The 22,809-nt window shown below is 42.3% G+C and overlaps 1 protein-coding gene across 2 annotated transcripts in view; it reads right to left on the reverse strand.

The window, feature by feature from the left end:
* The window catches only part of WDFY3 (WD repeat and FYVE domain containing 3), a 154,567-nt gene extending 144,857 nt beyond the window's left edge, over positions 1 to 9,710 (reverse strand). Inside the window, exon 1 of one of the 2 annotated variants that reach the window (XM_063136183.1) lies at positions 9,622 to 9,710. The gene's annotated coding sequence lies outside the window, so the exon portion shown is untranslated. Of the gene's footprint in view, positions 1 to 57; positions 152 to 9,621 lie in introns of those variants that run through there. The other variant, XM_063136184.1, reaches the window with a different exon arrangement.
* Positions 9,711 to 22,809: the final 13,099 nt, after the last annotated feature.

Consider the following 22,809-nt stretch of genomic DNA (forward strand, 5'->3'; position numbering starts at 1 on the left):
ACAAAAATAAGCTGTTCTCCAACATACATTCTTTACAACATGTATAACTGTACTCACTTGGATATTATTTTAAGCAGCACACAAAGATGTTTAAGTGCTGACTCTCTTAAATGCTAAATTAGGTCACATGCGACTTTCACCACATTCTTGGAATCTCCATAGTGAAAGAATGATTACTTAACACAAAACTAAACTACTTTATTCCCTCCTCCCCTGTTCTTTAAAAATGAAACAAAGTTAATGTTTTAAACTAGTGAGGAAGTGAATCAGGTGGTGCATTAGTAACTAACTTATTTTTAAAAATATGAGTTAACGTGCTTTAAGCCTACTTCATATACATGAGGATGAATTATTGTGAAGATAGTTGCCTAGTAATCACTAGTCCTTTTGCCCCTTTACTCTTTTCAATTGGCCCCTCACTCTATAGGGGCTATTCAACAGTGAACACTTATTGGACCAGCAAGAATATGAATAGATAAATGTAACTAAGCGTGGCCATGTTCACATTTATTTTATTTATTAAAACATTTGTATCCCACCCCATATCAGTGAGATATCAGGGTGGCGTACAAATAAAATCAGAACAATGTAAACATAAATATTCACAGCTAAAAACACATTAAATCGTTAACAAATTAAAACCAGTAGAATTTTTTAAAAGCAATAAAAACAATTAAAACTATTTGTAACCATGGAGAATTTAGCTCCCAAAGGCTTTGATAAAGAGTATGTTTTAACTTGGCGCCAAAATGAACCCAGTGTCACCACCAGTCAGGCCTCCAAGGGGGACGGCATTCCACAACCAGAGTGCCACAACAGAGAAAGCCCTCCCCCATGTCCCACCATAACGTATTATTATTATTATTATTATTATTATTTATTTATATAGCACTATCAATGTACATGGTGCTTGCATTGGTGAGAAGCAGAGGAGGGCTCTTCCAACAGATCTCAAATCTCAGGCAGCCATATATAGGGAGAGGCACTCCCTCAAGTACCGAGGCCCCAAGCTGTTTAGGGCTTTAAATGTCATTGCCATCACCTTGAATTCAGTCTGGAAGCATATAGGCAGTCAATGCAATTCTTTTAAGACTGGTGTTATATAACAATAAGCCATCGTTTTAAAACCACTAGCGAGTGGGTGCACTGCCTGCAGCATGGCTGCTTCTTCCTCTTTTATCCCACAACCTACAATTGGCTCCTTCATGGATTGTGCATGACATGCAAACCCAGAGTGTTGAATTGTTTAGAGCTAAACAACCCAGCAGTTAACTTTATCCCAAATCGATGGATTGCCGTTATATGTGAACCAGATCAGCGTGTGATCCCTTAAGTCTCTTCCCTCATTACCTTGGCTTATACCAGGGTTTAGGAAACTAACTATGATCTTGTTCATACAACATGACCTATCAGCCATGGTGTGTTGTTGTGACATCTGAAGCTGGTGTGGTTTTTGCAGAGTGGCTCATTTTTCATGAACAAGCCACTCTTAGAACCCATGCCTTGTAGTTGGGTTGTTCAGGGTGGCATGTGTTCAGGCTGGCATGCTGTGACATCTGAACCCAGTAGGGCAACTTCATGGGCTATCAGAAATGGCTAGAGACCCACAAGAGCATGAAAACCCCTGCCACTCCTCACAGTCTTGCTGGTGACACTGCAATCTTCCCTCACCAGTGTCCTTCACCCCATGCTCCTAAAAATCAAGAAGATAGGACACTCTCCCAAACACAGTCACTACTTTTTTTTAGTCTTGCAAAAGTGCGCAGATATGAAAGTCTCCACTATGAAATTTGTGTAATTCTCCCCTCAGTTTTACTGCCCTGCCATGAAATGTGCATATTTTTAGCAATCTGCATCACTGCTCTTCCATGGAATTTGAGTAATATTCCCTTCAGCTTTGTTGCTCTGCCTTCTAATTTGTGCATATTTACTGATCCCCTTCTCTGCTCTGCCATGAAATTTGCTTACCTTCACCAAACCCTCACTGCTCAGCCTTGAAATTTGCAGAGGCTTACCAATCCACCTCACTGCTCTGTAACCCACATGTATAGTTGACAGCTAACAATGGAGACCAGTGAAGGGAAGCAACAAGTCTTTTTTGCTAAGTGTAAGCCACTCAGAGAGCCTTTTTTGGCTGAGGAGCGGGGTATAAGTATTGTAAATTGTAAATAAACAAGCGCAAGGGGGGAGGGGGGAGATGGAGAGAGCATAAAGTGGCCAGAAGCTTCAAGAGAAGGATCTTTTGGGGGCAGGTGTGTTTACTTAAAGAGCAGCTGAAGTAGCCTTTTAAAAAAGTGTTAGCTACCAAGGGAACAGCAGAAGGGTGAAATTGTCAAGGACACTGACAAGGGGAGGATATGGGTATGCTTGCTAACTAGTGGTCAGACAGTCTTACACTCTGGTGGAAACCCCTCACCCCGCACCCAAATACAAACGTGTTACCATGTTCACAAGGGCTCAGAAAATTAATTCCATTTGGTGATCTTATGTGTGGAGTTTCCTTTGGTAGCCAGCAACCCCAGTGGATCAAATGCAGAAAGAGTGCCAATGTAGGGACCCAGGAAATGAGTCCTGCTGCAAAGGCACTTGAAATATATGCCAGGAGTCGGCAGGGGGAGTGAGGGGGGGGGGGAAATAAGCCATAGGAAGCCACAGAGCTCCCAGTCATCTGTCAGGTTGGCAAGAAACAACCAACCCATGGTGGCTTCTTCTCAGGTTGGCTTAGCATGACATGCAAACTTGCCCTATAAGCAGCATAAACCTCGATTTCTCCTTTTAGTGTATCTTCTGTTTATTTTACCATACTTTATCAACAATACTCAAGGAGACATATAGTATAATGATAAATTACAGTATAGGAAATTCAGAATTCAAAACAAATATTTCCAGGAAGGAAATAAGGTAACATGATAAAAAAGTGGATAACAACAAATTTTTAAATGCTCTTCTGAAAAAAAAAAAAACACCAAATACCACCTAAGAGGATTCCAGAGATCAGGGTAACCTGCGGTATTTCCTAAACAATCATATCTCAGCTATAGGGGGGATTCATAGCAGGGACCATACAGACAACCTGGGAAGGTCCCAAGCAAGAACCTTAGAGTGGTTATCTAAAAAGTCAATGAATTCTGGAGACACTTATAGTCTGATTTACCCAGACACATGACTGGGTAAATCAAGATCTAAATAGATTCTTTTCCTATTGCAAAAACTGGAAGAACAGTAAGGAGCACAAGCCTTCCATAATGGAGTTCAATTTACTATACACTTGGTATCAATCCCTGTCTCACCTTTTGATATCATGACTGATGTATGTTCTATAGAGGCCAGCCCATTAAATTTTTTTAAAGTTCCATGTGAGAGGCTGGTTCAAGAAAAGTTGAAGGAGAAGGTGAAAGACTGCCTCTAAATACTTGTCTCATAGTGGCCTGGTTCAGACAACACGCTAAACCATGCTGCTTAACCACAAAATGGTTAACGGAATGCAATGCATTTCATTAACCATTTTGTGGTTAAGCAGCATGATTTAGCATGTTGTCTGAACCAGGCCACTATCTGTTCACACCTATCTCAGCCATGTATATTTCTGGGGCTCATGCACACACACCCCTCAAAATCTATATAATCTTGAATGAGAATCAAGACATGTATGAAGTATATACACAAATATGTCCTATTTCAGCAACCCATTCTCCATAAAAAAAATGAAACCTACCTGTGTAGAACTTTCTCACCTTGGTTCTCATTAAAGGTTAAACACTCAGTGGGGAAGGGTACACAAGTCCAAGGTTCACTGCTGAGAGCTACAGATGCATGAAATAGGTTCTTTAAGAGGTGATTCCTTAAAGAATCAGCCCTTAAAGAACCCATTTATTGAATCTATTCAAATAGATGCAGCCTAGAAAATCTTGTATTTTGAAACCTGTTTAGCTCATCTTGGTCATATTATACGAGTAGAAAAACACACCATACACCAACTTATTATACAAGGGAAAATTGAAGGGAAAAGATCAGTGGGAAGAAGACAAACATCACAGCTAAAGAACTTGAGGGAAAGATATAGCTGTACTTCTATACAATTATTTAGAGCAACAGCATCAAAAACAAAAATAGCTATAATGAAAGCTAACCTCCGATGTGAGAAGGCACCTGAAGAAGACCATCTTTTAATTCAAGTGTGCCTTTAACAACTGTATGTATTTATTTTATTTGTACCCCACCTTTCAACCAAAATGGCACTTATGGCGGCCATAATGTCATTATGTTTCCTGTTCTTAGCATGAGTGGACATTAAGCAATCATGGACATGATTGCCAAATGTCTATACAACCTAAGAGAAATGGAACTTATGCTTCAGGCAGGCTGTGTGCTCTATTCATCATTTAATATATCATTTATACAAAGAAAAGTTGAAAAATTGCCCCTGGGGAGTGGGGTTAGGAGAATTTATGATGTCACAAGTGCCTACAAATCAGTGCAAACTGGCAGAACCGTAGGAAGCTTTTTTCTACTAAGTCAGACCATTGGTCCACCTGCTGACATTGGCCTGGTGTGAATATGGTCCACCTGCTGACATTGGCCTGGTGTGAATATAACACTATGCTATGGTATAATTTGTTGAAACCTGGCTTGCCATTGTGTCTAAACCCATCCCTGAAAATAAACCATGGTTCATTACCAGCTACAAACCAGTGGGCCTGTTCCAACAACACGCTAAGCCATGGCTAGGCCTCTAACCATTTTGTAGCAAATAGTGAGCATGTTTAAACCATGGTTATGAAGCCACTATGGTTAGTAATGTTTCATATGACACACTTAAGCCATAATGTTTAGCTCAAAATGCTTAACCACCATAGCTTAGCATGTCATCTGAACAGGTCAAAAATAGCAGGCATTGTTTGTTGTTGGCTAAAGAACATTGGGAGTTGTATGCTTAAACAAATCAATTACAAAGCTATTTAAAAATATGTTTCAACAGAGAATATGATCAGAGGCCACCAAAATTAGAAGATACGTGCAATATTCTTCCCACACATGCCTTCTTTTACACCCTAAACTGAGATCTGCTTACATATTTCAAAACGTTGCGGATATTTCAAAATCCACATCACCAGATTCAGAGGCAGCAAAAGTGTCATCATGACACAGAGCATTATGAGAGCACACTTCCCTAAAATTGCCAGTCTCTGTTAAGGACAAGACAGAGTTTGAGCTACTGTGGTAAAAGTCTAGTTAGGGTAACTAAGAACAGAGGTATTTCATAAATGTTGCTATTTTAAGTGCTGTTTTAATTCTAATTCTGTATTACACAAAGTGTGTTTATTATTACTTTTTTATTCTTACATTGTAAACTGGACTGGGATAAACATTCTGAAAGGAAGTGCATAAATCCCTTAAATCACACTTCCCCAAACTGGTGCCCCCCAGATGTTTTAGATGACAATTCACAGAATTCCTGACCATTAGCCAGTCTGGCTGGGGCTGATAGGAGCTGAAGTCCAAAACATCTGAAGAGCACCAGGTTGGGGGAGGCTGCCTTGAACAAACAAATAAAAATCTTGATGTGGTCTCTTGTGGTAAATTATTTTCGTGGTCTCTTGTGGTAAATTATTTTCTTGGAAATCACAGTGTTACAATTATTATTTAAAGAGAGAAATGGAGGCGAGGGAGAAGGAAAACACTAAATTATCAGAATGAAGAAAAATACTGACAGTCTCATGGCAAATGATCAATCTTCCTATCTCAATAGATATAATTTCTATTAATTTATATCTTTAAATTTACACAGAAATTAAGGCATTTTTCGCACACTAAACAGCAGTGGCATTTCTAGGAGTAGCGTTGGGAACAAACTGTCAGAAATTCAAAAGCAATCTTCTTCGAGTGTAAGAGGAAATTCTGCTGAAAACAAGTTTACAACTTTGTCAGGGCATACTGAAGCACTCTGGATATGCAGCCCTAAGCTAATTCCCATTCAATTCTGTGAAACCTACTTTTGCATAAACATATTTAGGACTGACTTGAGCGGCAAAACCTAAGCATGGTACCTAAGAAGTTCTACTGAATGCAGCGGAACTTCTTTTCCAAGTAGACATGTTAAGGATGGAGCTATCTAAATAATACCATTTGGAAGTGGATTGTTTTCATGGACTGATTTGCAAATAATACAAATGAGGTAAGACATAACTAGTGCAAAACAGCAGCCACAGAACTTAGACATGCAGAAATTTATTGTTATGTGTAAAAAAAAATATCTGCATTGTTAACAGACTGCTGGCACCACAGTATTATAAATAGGTGCCAGGCCAAAGCTCAATGGTAAAACAATGGTTTGCATGCAGACGGTTCCTGCTTCACATCCTGGCATCTCCAGGATTGCAAATCAGAAGTTTCCAAGGGCTGGGACAGATCTGCTTTAGACAGCTTTTGAAAGCTGGACTATGTAGTAGTGGACTAGATGAACCAACGGTGATTCAGTATAACATAGCTCCACAATGTTATAGGAATAAGATTGGCATTTCAACCTCAACTTTGCTATTGCAAAGGTGATTTGATGCTTCAATTTCAAATCATTACTATTTTTTTCCAATGAACCAGAAAAAGGGCCAAAATATTCAACACAGAAGGGAAGCATTAGTCTATTTTCTATTTCAACCCGGAGAGCTGAAATTACACAATGAGTCTAAAGACCCTTCAGATGGCATTCATCTTCTTTACAGTGTATAAATTCTCTCTAGTTAACCTCAGGAGGGGTTGTTGGTGAACATATACATTGGGATAGTTCCACTGGTTCGGTAACATGCACCCATATTTATTTTGCTCATATGTACTCTTGGTAGAACACCACAATAGTCTGCTGCTTCTCATCGCATATTCATGAAGAAACAGAGATTTGCATTCACATGACTATAAACATGGGGAGTAATTGCTTCTTCCTATACACCACATGTTGAATAGCTCTAATTCTAAGTAGGAAGATGCTACAGCTACTGAACTTAGACGTCTATGTCACAAATGTTCAATGACAGCGATTTCAAGCTACCCTCAGTTTCCCTTCCTAAATATACTTCATGCATACTCCCTGATATTTAACCAAACATTTCCTTCAACACAATCAAGCATATTCAGCAATGTTTACATGGAATATAGTGCTTTCCCAAGCATTGGCTTCAGGGATATTATCAACATATCTGTAACAGAAGATGACTAACTTAGACCTGGCTAGTTGTCTGTCCAAGGCAGTGATCAAAGATAAGTTTCTGAGTGCTGGAACTGTAGTGCACACATGTATTGTTGTTAAATTCCTGTCATAACTGGTATTTGATGGTGTTTCAGGGAGAGAGAGAGAGGTTTTGAAGTTATCTCCGAACAAGGTGAGCTCTAATCCTAGAGATAATCTTGGATTTCCTACACAATAAAGCTAAATCCATAGTGTCTATCAAATTTCCTCACAATATTTATTCTATATTTCCAATTAATTTACTAGCTGAAATATTACTAAAATCCTAATATTTAAAGCAGCTGAGGAATAAGCTTGGAGGGTGCCTTTCCTAATCATGAGCGTATCTGCCACAATTTAGAAAACCAATATCCAAAGACTTTACAATGGGTTGCACTGTGTGAGCCAGTGGCAGGCAACCTGATTTCCTCCAGATGTTTTGGACTAACTCCCTAAATCCCTGACCATTGGCCATGCTAGCTGGGGATTATGAGTTGTAGGCCAAACCATCTGGATGGTTCCATGTCGCCTACCCCTAGTGTAAGTTTCAACAGCCACCATGGAAGACCATTCCACAGTACTCTCATTCAACATTACTCTGATTTTTAAAACATGATTCTGAAATACTGCAAATTTTGGAAACTGCTGACTTGCTTGTCACAGTCTCCAATTCTAAGAGACTAGAATAGCAGGTGCATTTATCATCTCTTCATGAGCAAGTTAAGTTCTGGAACAATTATTTGTAATAGTGAATGTTATTGTATTCATCTCAGAGACATGGTGGGAATTAGAATGTATGGCTGTTTTCGTTCTTCAACCCTTCAGAAAAATATTAGAGGGGAGGGAGTCAGTCAGTCCAAACCATATATATATATGGAATCAAGCCACACAGGCTTTTATACAGAATCCTGCACTCAGATCACTGCAGTCTATACGACAACAAAACATTTCAACTAGCTTACGAAACACATCGTGCAAGTTTATTTTGCAGTAAATTTCTATGCAAGCACTTACTATATTTACATCAATAGCCAAAAATGCTGTAAGGGAAGAGAAGGATCTTCCAACACACTAAAAAAATAACCCCAGAAACCAGAGCACGGATCTCTATTAACAATAACTGTTACAAGATTGGAATCTAACAAATAGGAAGATCCTCTAGTACAACTTACAGGGTTGCTTAAACTAACATAACTCAATCTTTTAAAAAGCCATCCCAGTTCTTAATGACTAGTCACTCCTTCCTCACCCCTCAGCGTTCCTTCACCCTCTTGCACCAATTTTAACATCCTTACAGGCAAATACGTTATTTCTTCAGCTCCTATAAAACCTATCATGTAACCCACTTTATAAAAACCAAAACAAACCACCCCTAATCCACAGGGATTGGATGCCTTTTGTTATTTTCCTTTATTGTACCGCAGGGCACGGTAGGGAAGGTTGGGATTGATTCTTTTAAAAGGCTGTCTTTCTGCTCCTCTTCCTGCCCACTCACCCCCTTCCAGTATCTAAGGGGGGGGGGGGGGGAAACAAAACCGGTCATCCTCAGTTCAACAAAAGCTGAAAACTGCATGCAGTAGCACAGGGTTAAAACAGCAATCACTGCAGGGCCAGGAAGAGGCGAGACTGTCAGTATTTCCATGGGCCCTTCTGTCCCTCCTCTTCCAGCGAACAGAGGCAGCTTCCATAGAGTGGGGGATTTGTAACCTGTCCCCCTTAAGGTTAAAGCAGACGAGAGCTCTTAATTTAGTTCTCTCTCTTTTTTAAAAATCATTTATTGGAGACAAGGCCTGGAATCCCGTGCAGATTCCAAATAATAATAATAATAAAAAAAAACACCCAGCAGAATAAAACAAGCCATTGAAAATAATCATAATAAAATCATAATCAGGAAGTCTGGCTCCCAGGCTCCTTTAACTTATTTATATATTGAGAGGTATTTCTCTCTCTTTCTTTTTGTTTTCTCCTTCTCCTCCTCCTTATATTGCATCCTATAATCTATAAGCAATGCGGATAACTGGCCCCCGCATTTCACAACGAAGCACAGGAGAAAAGGGGACTAGAGGTAGCCAAGCCAGAGGGAAGGGATATTTGTGGAAGGGGAATGGGGGGCGAGGGGGGAGAGAGAAGAAGCAGGAAACGGCTCCTGCGGCAGCATCTCTGGGAAGGAAGCAGAGGAGAGTCCGGAGCCGCCGTTGCGGCCTACGGAGGGATGGGAGGGAGACGGGGTGCCACCGCCAACACACACACACAGCCCCGGGCAAATGCCCGCGGGGCCCCCAGGGTGGCAGAAAACGGGGAGAGGAAGGGAGGTTCGCCCTGAAGTTCCTGAGTCGCCTGTCTCGCCACAAAACAGCCGCCTGAGGCGAAGGGGGGAAACCGACCCCGCTCCGTTTACTCACCGAAGGGTGGTCGCTCCGCGGCTCCCCCTCCACCCGCGGGGAGGGGGAGATGTGTCCAGTCTCCGCCCCACCTGAGAGGGCTTTTAGACATACAATTTTTAAATCAAAAAACAAACAAACACCGGGTTTTTATATAAATCAATGAGGGGTGGGTGGGAATAAGTCCTGGCGATAATAACGTGAGGAGACCGGCGGCTCTGTGGAAGAGCCCGGCGGGGCTGGGAGGGAGGGGCGGCCGCCCGCCCGCTCGCCTGCCTGCCTGCCCGCCTCCCTCACGCTCTTTCCCTACGGCGGGGCTGCGGTCCAGGCAGGGGGGCGATTTCAGGCGGCGGAGGCGGCGGCAGCAGCAGCAGCAGCGCCGCCCGCCGTCGGACTCCCGTCAGCTGGCAGGTCCCAGCGTCGCTTCTTCGCTATCAATCAAGGCCCGGCCGGGCCGAGCGGACAATCCCGGGAGGCGAGAAGGCGGCGCTTTCGCTGCTGCTCCAGTTCCAGCTGCTCCTGCCGCCATCGCCGCTGCTCCTGCCGCAGCTGCTGGTGGCCATTTTAATTCGCCAGCTCCGTCCTCCTCCCTCCTCTGGGTGCTGCTGCCGCCGCGGCTCCCTCTTCCCAAGTGCGCGCTCGTTCCCTCCCTCCTCTGCTCCTTCCTTCCTTCCTTCCTTCCTTCGCGGGTGACCAGAACCGGCTCCCTTCGGCCCGCCTCTCCGGTTTCCTCACAGAGCCACCTTTGCTTGCTTGCTCGCTTGCTTGCCTCGCTCCTTCAGCCGCTGCTGGCTTGACATACCCTTCTCGGGGTTCCCATTCCTCCACCCCTCTCACACATATACAAATACCATCACCAATTTAGGGGAATTTCAGCACCACCACCATCGCCAGCTCTTGAGAAGAGAAGAGAGCCAGCTGCTGCTGGTGAATGGTTCTGGTTCCTTCTGAAGTCTCTCTTTTTTAAAAAGTACAACATTATTTAGCGCTATACCACGTTTTATCCTCCCCCCACCCCACAACTCCAAAACTGCTGTGGAAGCTGAGAAGTTTTCACTTGACGGATGAATTCTATATCTTATTGTAGTATTGAGAGACCTACCAAACTGTAGAGATGTAATTGTGTGTGTGTGTGTATGTGTGTGCATTTGTGTGTATATGCATAAGCATTGAGAGAACTATCAAACTAGTGTGTATATACACACACACGATAGATAGATATGCTTTTTCATCTCTAATAGGACCCAAAAGGCAGTTAGCAACAATAGTAAAAACAGTGATCCAATAAACAACATAAGAACAATAAAAATACACATGCATGCACCAAAAGAAATACCAAAGCAACATAGAATCATAGAATAGTTGAGTTGGAAGGGGCCTATAAGGCCATTGTGTCCAACCCCCTGCTCATTGCAGGAATCTACCTTAAAGCATACCTGACAGATGGCTGTCCAGCTGCCTCTTGAAGGCCTCTAATGTGGGAGAGCCCACAATCTCCCTAAGTCATTGGTTCCACTGTCGTACTGCTCTAACAGTCTAATAGTCAGGAAGTTTTTCCTGATGTCCAGCCGGAATCTGGCTTCCGGTAACTTGAGCCCATTATTCCATGTCCTGCACTCTGGGATGATCAAGAAGAGATCCTGGGCCCCCTCTATGACAACCTTTCAAGTATTTGAAGAGTACTATCATGTCTCCCCTCAATCTTCTCTTCTCCAGACTAAACATGCCCAGTTCGTTCAGTCTCTCCTCATAGGGCTGTGTTTCCATGGCTTATGTAATAAGCCATAAAGGGCAAGAGTCAGGCATACAGGTGGTCGACCGGAGTTAAACATTGCACCTCAACTAATGAAAGTCATCCAATAAAACAAGTCTAGGATGTCTATTAATGGGACTGCATTAACAGTGGTGTCAAAGTTGTGACACATGCAAGTAACTTTATATTCAAAGTGTTCCCCTTATCATAGCATGCTACCAAGGGTTCCGCCATCTTTCTCCCTGGCCCAGATTGCAACAGTCTGAGAACCAATTGGAAGAGCTCTGCTAGATGCCACTGAGAAGATTTAATGCTGGTGGAAAAGAATTCCTCTTTCCTCATTCAGCACCATAGAGTAGGGTTGATAATGAGCTCTATGTTCAGTTGGACTTGGTGTAAGTCTTCCTTCACCTGCATTCCAGCCATCTTCCCTCTTGCTTCATTGCCCTCAGCTCAGATGTATACCAAGGAGTTGCCCAGGCTCTGCTGAGGGGGAAAGGGCTCTTGGGTGCAGTCGTGTCAACTGCCAGAGCGATATTTGTATTCTACAGAGTAACCAGGGCTTCAATAGCAGCACTAGCCAGAACAGCAGAAATGTTCTCCAGAGCCCTCTAGAATCCATTGGAATCCATTAATTCTGTGGGCTAACCATTTTAATAGGTTCTCCCACCCATGCAGAGGGGAAAGACCGTTGAGAGTCTAAACCTCAGTAGGAATTGACCATGACAAGGAGATAGCTGTTAATTCCTCCACTTTCAGATCACCATCTGTCCAGTCAAGAAAACCATATCAAGCATGTGTATTCCTACAAGAGTTGGGCCAATAACATGTTCATGGTTGTCATGATGGCCATGAAGTCCTGAGCTGCCCTGGGCAACCTCAGCATGGAAGTTGAGATACCCCAGAAACATAATCCTTTGGGTCCCCAACACCAAATTCAAGACTACCCATATCAGCTCAGGCAGGGAGACTGATGGTCAGTGGGGTGGGTGGTACACCAGCAGAATCTGTAATCCACCTTGGGTACCCAGCATAAGATACAAACAGTCGTGGACAGAATGGACAGAAAAACTTACAGTACCAAATACCCAGGAGGGTACAGCTGTGAGAGACTAACTTTCTCCAGTTTCTCCACCCAATTCATGGTAATACACACCAGGAGGGTTCTCTCATCTCAATTAAATCATGGATGAGGGGATATTTTGTTTTGGACTGACCTGGAATTGAACAACAACAACAAAGCTGGTAAGGCAGTCAGGGACCATCCATATGGAGGAAGAACCAGGGAACAGGCATAAGGCATCTAACCCCTTTTCTCCTCAACTGTCCTATTAATCTTCCAATGCCCATGATCATACTAATAGGGCTTGGCTTTGCCTCACTTCTTCCACATGCCCCCTACTTCCTTATTCCATTCCTTTGGGCCGAACGTTGCTATCCTTCCTTCCCCACATCTTGTGTTTTCAGATGGTTAAATAGGTGTGAGATATGGATGTCACAAAGAAATGGATGGCCACGTTAAACAGGGAATATATGGTCTTCTTGAACTTGGTGGATTTGGTCACCAAAGAAGCTTTCTTACATGTATAAGTCAGAGTAGATAAGGCAATATTAATTATTATTACACCTTGCGAACTCTTAATTTTCAAGGATTGTTTATAACTGACCCAAACTACATGGATGCCTACACAGGCAACTAACTAGGCAGAAATGTGGCCATACATGTTTCAAGTTTATGGCAGCACCTATGCTGCCACCATTATATGTAATTTTGCCCTTTAACAAAAGTATTTATTTAAATAGTTTTTATTTTGCTGAGTTTTAAAAACCACAAAGTGACGTGTTTTCTGCATTTCTTCTATTTGTGATACTCATTTAGTTTGTGTTCTGTTTTGAGCCAGAATGGTAGGACCCAAGTTCATTTAGTGCGTTGTTGAATCAAAAAAGGTAAACTGTGATCTGTATTTATTTATTTATTTTAATTTATTTATTTATTGCATTTATATACCGCTCCATAGTTGGAGGTCTGTATTGAGATGGCATCTTTTGGGAATTGACTCAGATTATTAGAATCCAGCAGAATACATGTGTATCTAGTTATAACACATTTTTCCAATTTGTGTTTTCTGAAGGTACATTTTACATTCTCTTCCATAACTCTCAGACGAAAATCCCCTGTTTAATATGTTTGGGTTTAGCTTTTATTCCTCCTCTTTTCAAATATTTGTCTGGCAGAGTTTCTGCAGAGGCAAAAGAAAGTTCAGGTTTGTTTTCTTTTCATTCCCTAATACAGGCTGTGCATTGTGATTATTTCTGCATCACACAGTGCTACCAATTTCACACAAGTATTTTATTTTGCAAACCTAGAGAAGGCTACTCAGAAGTAAATCCCGTTACATTAAATGGAGGTTATTCCCAGGTTAAGGAATATAGGCTTGCAGCCTCAGTCAGGAACAGTTGGTGCATCTTAAAAAATGGGATGCTACAAGTCCCACCCACCATTTAAAAGAATGGCTTTAAAGGGGTATTACATGAGAAAATGGAGCATTAGGTTACCAATGACTACTAGTCCCAATGGTGATATGCTTCCTCCAGTATCAGAGGCAGTATGCTGGGGAACACAAGACAAAGAGTGCTATTGCACTCAAGTCTTACTTGTGGGTTCCACAGGCAGCTGGCTGGCCACTGTGTGAACGTGAAGTGGAACTAGATAGAGCCTTGGTCTGATCCAGCATGGCTCTTTTCTATATTTTGAACATTTTTAGCATTCCACCAGTAGTCTGGTGGTACCAGCTCTGTCATAAAACCCTGCTTTAAAAGAAATCATCCTGGTCATACAGATGCAAAATTTTAATGTTTGGTGGGGTCTGCTTTTTTCTAAAATGATAGATTCGGCATATTGTGCACACTAAAGTATTAATGCCTTTACTTGAGTACTTAAAATATGTCAGCAAGCCATTTAGGAGTTCAGTATATTGTGAACTGTGTAGATATCTATAGATAAATAGATAGATGATAGATAGATGATTGATAGATAGATAGATAGATAGATAGATAGATAGATATGCTGTTTCTGTTCTTTAATTATTAAGAATAACTACCTCTAGGTAGTTCTCTAGTGAGAACAACTTTGCCCATTTCTGGTTCCCCTTCCTCCCTCCCCTCAGAACTCATAATGAAATCTATTATGTAATGTCATCATGTCATCACCATCCCCACTCTATATCTTTGACTGCCACAGGGAAATGCAAGGGAACACTGTAGCACATATTTCTTTTCTACATGTCAAGGGTGAAAGGAAGGGGAACTAGACATGAGGACCTTTTTCTTAGTGGCAGACTCAGACCCATGTTTTTATTTTGTAATGCCTAGGTACTCAGATTCATCCTGGTCTATTGCTCAGTAATGAAACAACATTATAGATTAACGAACACTATACAGTGCCAAATGCACTGTAACTTTTCGAAAGAACCACGTGTGTGTCAACACAAGGGAATTAGCACAATCACATGATGGGTTCCCAGAAAAACATCTTCTGATGCCAATACATTCCCCACACTCACACACAGAGAGTGATTCTACCACTGTGCCCCCACCACAACACATACAGACAAACACATGCAGAGGCTCCCACTTGTTATCACCACGATACAGAGGGGGACAGGAGTTGAGAGATAGTGGCCACCAAGTGGGTTAATGGCTCAGATGAGATTTGAAACAGGGACGTTTTAGCTACTATGCTTCCCCCATCTCTTCATTTGGCTGCAGGAGGCAAAACAGCAAGGTCTACAAACAGGAACCACTGGAATAGGAATCAATTTATATCAATTGAACAGGTCAGGACTGCATTGGAATTGATCCAATCTGCAGCATAACATCCAAAACAGCCAGAGCATAGGGGAAAAGACTGAACATAAACAACAACAACAACACCACAATAATAATAACAACAAACCCTCCCATGTCTCTGTTGCTGTTGGAGTCTTGAAAAATTGCATAGGTGTGGGAGTGAGCGGAACATGTGAGAGATTATCTGAGTTGCAGAGTATCCTCCAGGATCTAGGAAAGGAGACAAGCAGGGAGAGACTTTGAACTATTGGGTCCAAGAGTGGGCAAGTTGTGGTCCTCCAGATGTTTGGCCTGCATCTCCTGGCAGCCCTAGCCAGCATAGTGAGGGAGCATGGGAGTTATAGACAAAAATATCTGGAGGGCCAAAAATTGCCCACCCTTGATCTAGCCCCTTCTCATCTATCGCTGTCCTGGTCTATAGATTGAAGGTGGAAGTGCTGTCTTCACTTGAATGGAGAGGAGCATCTGGATGGTCATCTTCACTGTCATGATTTGTTGACATTGAGGCTTCGGTTAATTTCATTCCACTGCCTACCTCTTTCATTCTGGCTGGCAAATGAGTGTTTATCATGGGCTATCATAGCAGAATTGAGATATTTGGCTGCCTGAGGAGAAGGACAAGATAGTGCACCCCTATTTCATATACGGAAGCCAATTTGATGCTCAATAGGACAGCATCCACCACCAAACCCTAGGGAACATGGGCGGGAGGGTGCTGGTCCTCTCATGTCCTGCTTGTGGGGTTCCTGTGGGTAGCTGGTTGGCCACTGTGTGAACAGAATGCTGAACTAGATGGACCCTGGGGCTGATCCAGCATGGCTCTTCTTATGAAGCAGGCTAGTTTAAGGGTCACAGGGTAGGCTGCATGGTTGACATAGCTCTGCCCTTCAACAGCTCACCACCGCTCACTCACCCGTCCACCTGATATCTGCTCGATGCCTGCTCAAAAAATTGCAATGCAGCAGTGCCAGCATGCACCGTGTGAGGCATGTGCATGTACTGGAGTGCCTGGCCCAGGCCGGTTGCCTTGTCTTGTTGCTTACTCAGTCAGGGGCTTTCCCCAACTGCCACCAGATGGCTTTCTGAGGAAAGTTCTTGCCCCAAGGGGATGGGAGAAGAAGCAGAAAAACCAGGTGAGCTGCTACCATCTAGCTGCCATCATCCCAGTGGTGGCCCCTCCTTCCCCCAATTGCCACCAAAAGGGTGTCAGAGGAAACATCTTGCCCTGAGGGGATGGGAGATTTAATAGATTAGGCTTGAACTCAAAAGAAGAGAAAAGGTTTAAGAAAAGGAAGAGAACATCCCACCCCAGATGGAGAATAGATGCAATGTATACCTGGAGTTCACTTGATATATTCCCATCCATCTGGGCAAATGAATCAAGAATTACCATCATGGGTCCCCCCCACCACTCTTCCTCCCAATTCCTTTCCTTGCAGCTCATGTCATTGACTGTGATCTTGAAGGCAGGGGTTATCTGACTGGTGACTCTTGTAAGCCACTCTTGGACTTTTTTGACTGAAGAGTGGGATAGAAATGCTTCGAATAAATATAAGTCAATAATTTTATTTATTTATTTATTTATTCATTAAATTTATATACCGCTCCATAGCCGAAGCTCTCTGGGTGGTTTACAAAAGTTAAAAACAGTGAACATTAAAAAAGTATTCAAAATTTAAAACCATCAACAGTATAAAACAACAGTATCCATTTAAACCACAACAGTTCTGGGGTCCATTAAAAACAAAAACAAACTTGGCATATGTTGTTAAATGCTGATAAATGCCTGGGAGAAGAGAAAAGTCTTGACGCCAAAAAGATAACAATGCTGGTGTCAGGCGAGCCTCATTGGGGAGACCATTCTATAATTGGGGGGCCACTACTGAAAAGGCCCTCTCCCTTGTTGCCATCCTCCAAGCTTCCCTCGGAGTAGGCACTCGGAGGAGGACCTTAGATGTTGAGTGCAGTGTAATAAGAAAATTAGGCGAGACAGGTAGCCAGTCCAGGCCAACAACAAACAAGCATAGCCATTGCAGGATCACCATCTTCGGAGGATGGGAATAGCTAGGGCTTAATGAGGAATGACTGGGCGGCATTTGCCCCCTGACCCCCAGCACCTGCCACCTGAAGAACTGCCTCACTCTGCCTTATGTTCGGCTCAGCCGTAAACAAGCCCCTTTTCCACTTTGTACACTTCTTGCTCTTTGTAACATATACATTTGATTATGTAGGCTTATAATTCTCCATGCCAACTTTAAAGGATACAAAATAACATAAAATGGGGTCAACTTGACGGTGATGGATTTGAATCAGCTCATAAGTGAGAACTCCATCTTAACCTGTTTGTTGATGGGAGAGGAAATGGGAGCGGACAGCTCCTTAGAGACATGTCCCTAAAGCACGGCCCAAAATAAATTTCATACAGTTTCCAAATACATGCTCCTTTTAAATAGTTGGGAAGGGTTTCCTTTGAAGGTCTTGCAAGCTTTAAATAAAAAAAGGGCCTAGAGTGCCGAAAGCATAAGCCTACTACACACAACCCTTGGGAACGTACTGTAGAATCCTGCCCCTTTAAGTAGGAATCTTCTAACTAAGTATGCCTGCCAGCATCCCTACTCTCCTTTGACTGAATTGCCAGGAAATAAAATTGGCCCGAATTCAGCAGAACAGGCAAGCCAATGGCTTAGCCTGTCAGGAAGAATCTATCTCACTTGCTGAGTCCTTACAATACTTGTTTCTGTCCAAGAGCAATGACATTAAAAACCCCTAACAATTAAGTCTCCCAGTAAATTTTTCCTACTTGCAGATAGCAGCACTCACAACATATACTAGAACACACACACTCACCATTAGAGTGACCATATGAAAAGGAGGACAGGGCTCCTGTATCTTTAACAGTTGCATAGAAAAGGCAATTTCAGCAAGAGTTATTTGTATGCATGCAGCGCCTGGTGAAATTCCCCTTTCATCACAACAGATAAAGCTGCAGGAGCTATACTAGAGCGACCAGGTTTAAAAGCGGGCAGGGCACCTGCAGCTTTAACTGTTGTGACGAAGAGGAAATTTCACCAGGTTCTCCTTATATACAAATGACACTTGCAGAAATTCCCTTTTCAATGCAACTGTTAAAGATACAGGAGCCCTGTCCTCCTTTTCACATGGTCACCCTATATACCATCCCATCATAATTTAGGTTGAACAGCATCAGAACAAGATGCCTGAGTATTAAAGGAGCAGCATCCTGTAGTAGCCTTTCTAGAAGAAAGTTCCTGCAATTAAAACAATGAAACAACCCTCATCAGTTTCCTTAAATGATACATTATTCACAGGTGTCTGTAAAATGAGATACAACTAGTTTCTGTTCATGTTTAGCCAGAAATACACAGCATGAAGTTTGGTGAGATGTACTCCTCCAGGACAGTGCATGTGGGACTGAAGTCTTAATCTAGCACTTCAGTAGAGATTAAAAGATAATTCCCCTCCTCCCTTTCTTTGGGACACTAGGGATGTTATGTAGTTAGACAAATACCTTTAGAAACTGGGTAAAAGGATGCTGCTGCTGCTGCTGCAGAGTTCGGAAACATATGGCTCTTTGAATGTAGCTGAACTACAACTCCCATCAGCCGCAGCCAGCACGAATAATAGTCAGGAATCATAGAATCATAGAATCATAGAATAGCAGAGCCGGAAGGGGCCTACAAGGCCATCGAGTCCAACCCCCTGCTCAATGCAGGAATCCACCCTAAAGCATCCCTGACAGATGGCTGTCCAGCTGCCTCTTGAATGCCTCTAGTATGGGAGGGCCCACAACCTCCCTAGGTAACTGATTCCATTGTCGTACTGCTCTAGCAGTCAGGAAGTTTTTCCTGATGTCCAGCTGGAATCTGGCTTCCTTTAACTTGAGCCTGTTATTCCATGTCCTGCACTCTGGGAGGATCGAGAAGAGATCCTGGCCTTCCTCTGTGTGACAATCTTTTAAGTATTTGAAGAGTGCTATCATGTCTCCCCTCAATCTTCTCTTCTCCAGGCTAAACGTGCCCAGTTCTTTCAGTCTCTCTTCATGGGGCTTTGTTTCCAGACCCCTGATCATCCTGGTTGCCCCCCTCTGAACACGCTCCAGCTTGTCTGCGTCCTTCTTGAATTGTGGAACCCAGAACTGGATGCAATACTTAATATAGTGCCATCAGTGAGCTGACACTTTACATTATTCAAGAGGACGGGTTTCTGCCTCAAGGAAATCACAAACTGAAATTCAACACAATAGACACAACAGAGGAAGGGAGGGAAATGAAAGTAAACGAAGAAGGAATATGCTGTTGTTTCAGTTACCTGTACTTAGGCTAGGTTATAGGCTTAACCCCAGGAAAACACTGATAATTTTTTATTTTAGAAGACCTAGGAGGAGACATTGCTAATTGGAAAGCTTTTTCTTGAGATCTTAAGGTATCCTATATTACTCCAGGTCAATGTTAAGCAGAAGATTATTCATCCCACATCCAAAGTTAAGCAGAAGATGATTCACCTTCCCTATGGATTTATAACCCCACTGAAATCAGAGCCATCAAGGCTCTGCCGGTGGCCCCTGAGACCTTCTTCAAAATTGGCCCTCAGGCTCAAAGAGGTTCCCCATCTCTGACCTAACAGCACCATGTTTCCCAGCATTGCAGAGAGGAGGAGCATTGTTGTTGTTGTTGTTGTTGTTGTTGTTGTTGTTGAATGTGTTGAGAGATGGAATCTTTGTATGTATGAGTGGATTTGTTTTAGAGCAATGATTGCCATGTAAATGGCTCTGTGCTATGAATATTTAAAGGGAGATGGTTTTAGTACTTGAGCAATCCATTGTAATCTAAAAATACATTCTATAAAATTTGGATTTCTTATAAACGGACGTGTTTATTAGACCTTGATAGAGATTTTTTTTTATTTATTTTTTGCAGTATTCATTCATCATGGCTAAATGTCTGTAAAAAGCCTTTGCAGGAATAGAACTGAAGCTGATGCTCCCAGTCCAGTATTCCAAGAGCTCTGTACAACTGTGCAGGTATTCCTTTCCCTAAGAAACTAAGAGAAATATATGCAACCTGCATGAGCTGGATTGTAGTACCCACGTCATGGGATGCTCTCTCTAGAGAAGGCCACCTGGCCCCTAATTTTTGACCTCTCTCTGCTGATAGGTCAGGAGGTGCAGTGCTGGCTCCATGTTTTTGAGGGTCGTTAGGGAAGACACCCTCAAAGGGCTCCCTGCTCTAGTGAGTTGATCTTCTCACAGCCATTGTCACCAGCTCCTGTTGTTCCGCCTCTTCTTTATCATTGCTACCACTTGCTTGCTTGACAGGCAGAGAGCTGGGATGTGAGCCCTCGGCATGAGCCCAGCCCTACCTACCCTTGATGCTGGCCCTGAGGAGATAACAACAGGCTGGCTGTTTTCAAACTGGTCTCTCTCCCTGGTTTTATGCTTGTGCTGCTGCTGTTTTGTCTTTTATTAGCTTGATCATTCTTTCTTTCTTCTTCTTTTCTTTCTTTTTAAATAATCGTTCATTCGTGATAGCTTTCCTATAGTTTATGGTTAGTTTTAATCTGTTTATTTCTTGCAAGTTGCCTTGTAAGACAGCATGAGATGTAGTGGTTAGAGTGTTGGTCTGGGACTCGGGAGATCCAGGTTTTAGTCCCCATTTGAACATGAAGCTCACTGGGTGACATTGGGTCAGTCACCAACTCTCAGCCTAACCTACCTCACAGGGTTGTTGTGAGGATAAAATGAAGAGAAGGAGAATCAAGTGAGCCACCTTGGATAACATGCAAGAGGAAAAAAATTGGGATCTAAATGTAGTAGTAGTAGTATCCAACACCCTTAAGAACAACACCTACGGCTTTGACATGAAACACCAAAAAGTAGTAAGCACAGAATGAATCACCTCCTGTACATGGGCAACATCAAAATTTATGCCTTGACATTTATACAGATAAAAGCCCTCCTGCGAATCATTGAAGAACTGATGACAGACATGAAAATGGAGTTCGGGATAGGAAAATGCAAAGTGTTACACATAGAAAAAGGAAAACGGGAACAGCAGAAACACTAAATAACGAAATATTAGATAACATGGAAGAAAATGAAATATATAAATACTTAGGACTCCAACAGCAGAAACACTAAATAACAGCAGCAGAAGAAACAGCAGAAACACTAAATAACAAAATATTAGATATTAACATGGAAAAAATGAAATATATAAATTCCAACAAATCACAAAAATCAACCACTAAACAGTAAAAACTCAGTTAAGTATGCTTTATAAAAGCCACCTATTACAAATCCTAAAATCCAAACTCAACTCTAAAAACATTTTTAAAACCATCAACACTTGGGCCACAGCTAGACCTAAGGTTTATCCTGGGATCATCCAGGGTTCGCCCCTGCCTGAGCACTGGATCCCCTGTGTGTCACCTAGATGAACAGGTTTGACCCCTGGACGATCCAAGGATAAACCTTAGGTCTAGCTATGGCCTTACAAAATACCTCACATACTCATTCGGAATCATACACTGGTCACACACTGAACTCAAAGGAATTATCAGACTCAATTGCACAGAATTGACAAAACACTACATGCTCCATCCCAATTCATACATTGACAGAATAACAAGAGGTTTGCTGGACATTGAGACAATTCATGTCAAACAGATAAAATCACTCAGAGAATCCTTTCACACTAAAACACCCCCTTCATAAAACCATAGTAAAAGCAGTTAAAAATTACACCTCACTCAACCTAGTACAACAAAATCAAGACCAAACACAACCACTCAACACTCGCAGAGAAAAAAGAAAAATGGGCACTGAAAGCACTACATGGGAATCATTACAACATCATCCACAACTCACAGATAAACGACAGTGCTTTCTTGAAACAACCCATCAGGAAGTTTCCTTTTAATCTTTGTAACCTGCCCAGAGAGCGTCGGCTATGGGGCGGCATAGAAATAATAATAATAATAATAATAATAATAATAATAATAATAATATGATAAACCTGTTAAAATAAAGGGAACATGGCAACCACCCTCAAGTATCCAGATTGATGATTTGGAAAATGTACTCTTGTGAAAGCTAAACTCAACAGGATTAAATATACTGGAAGTGCATTAGGTGGGCAAAACCTCAAGAGAATAATTTCATTGAATAGGTCAGCTTGAGCTGCTTATTTATTGCATTTTTATACCAATAAATGGGAGATGGGTTGCTCTTTTACATCAGGGTTTTAGAACCTCAGACCTGGTGGCAAAATCATAATGGCCATCCCTCATCCTCTGGCCCCATCTTCCTTCCCCCCAACTACGAAGCATTTGGTGGTTTCCTGACATTTGTGCAGTCCCCGCCCCCCATTCTAAAATTCTGAAATGCTTCCCCTAAGGCTTAGTTACTGGCAGTAAAAACTCTCAGCTAAAACATGCTGGCATTTTTTGGGGGGGTGGGGTGGGTATTTTTAATCTCACCTCTTTTGCATTCAGCCCTGCCCACAAGTAGAATGTTTCTCCCCAATAGCTTATCTGAAATGGAATTCAACCCTTTGGTTGAAAGAGTTTCGCCACCCCCTGTGTAGTAC

This window comes from Elgaria multicarinata, chromosome 10, assembly GCF_023053635.1.
Source record: "Elgaria multicarinata webbii isolate HBS135686 ecotype San Diego chromosome 10, rElgMul1.1.pri, whole genome shotgun sequence".
Taxonomy (NCBI): Eukaryota; Metazoa; Chordata; class Lepidosauria; order Squamata; family Anguidae; genus Elgaria; species Elgaria multicarinata.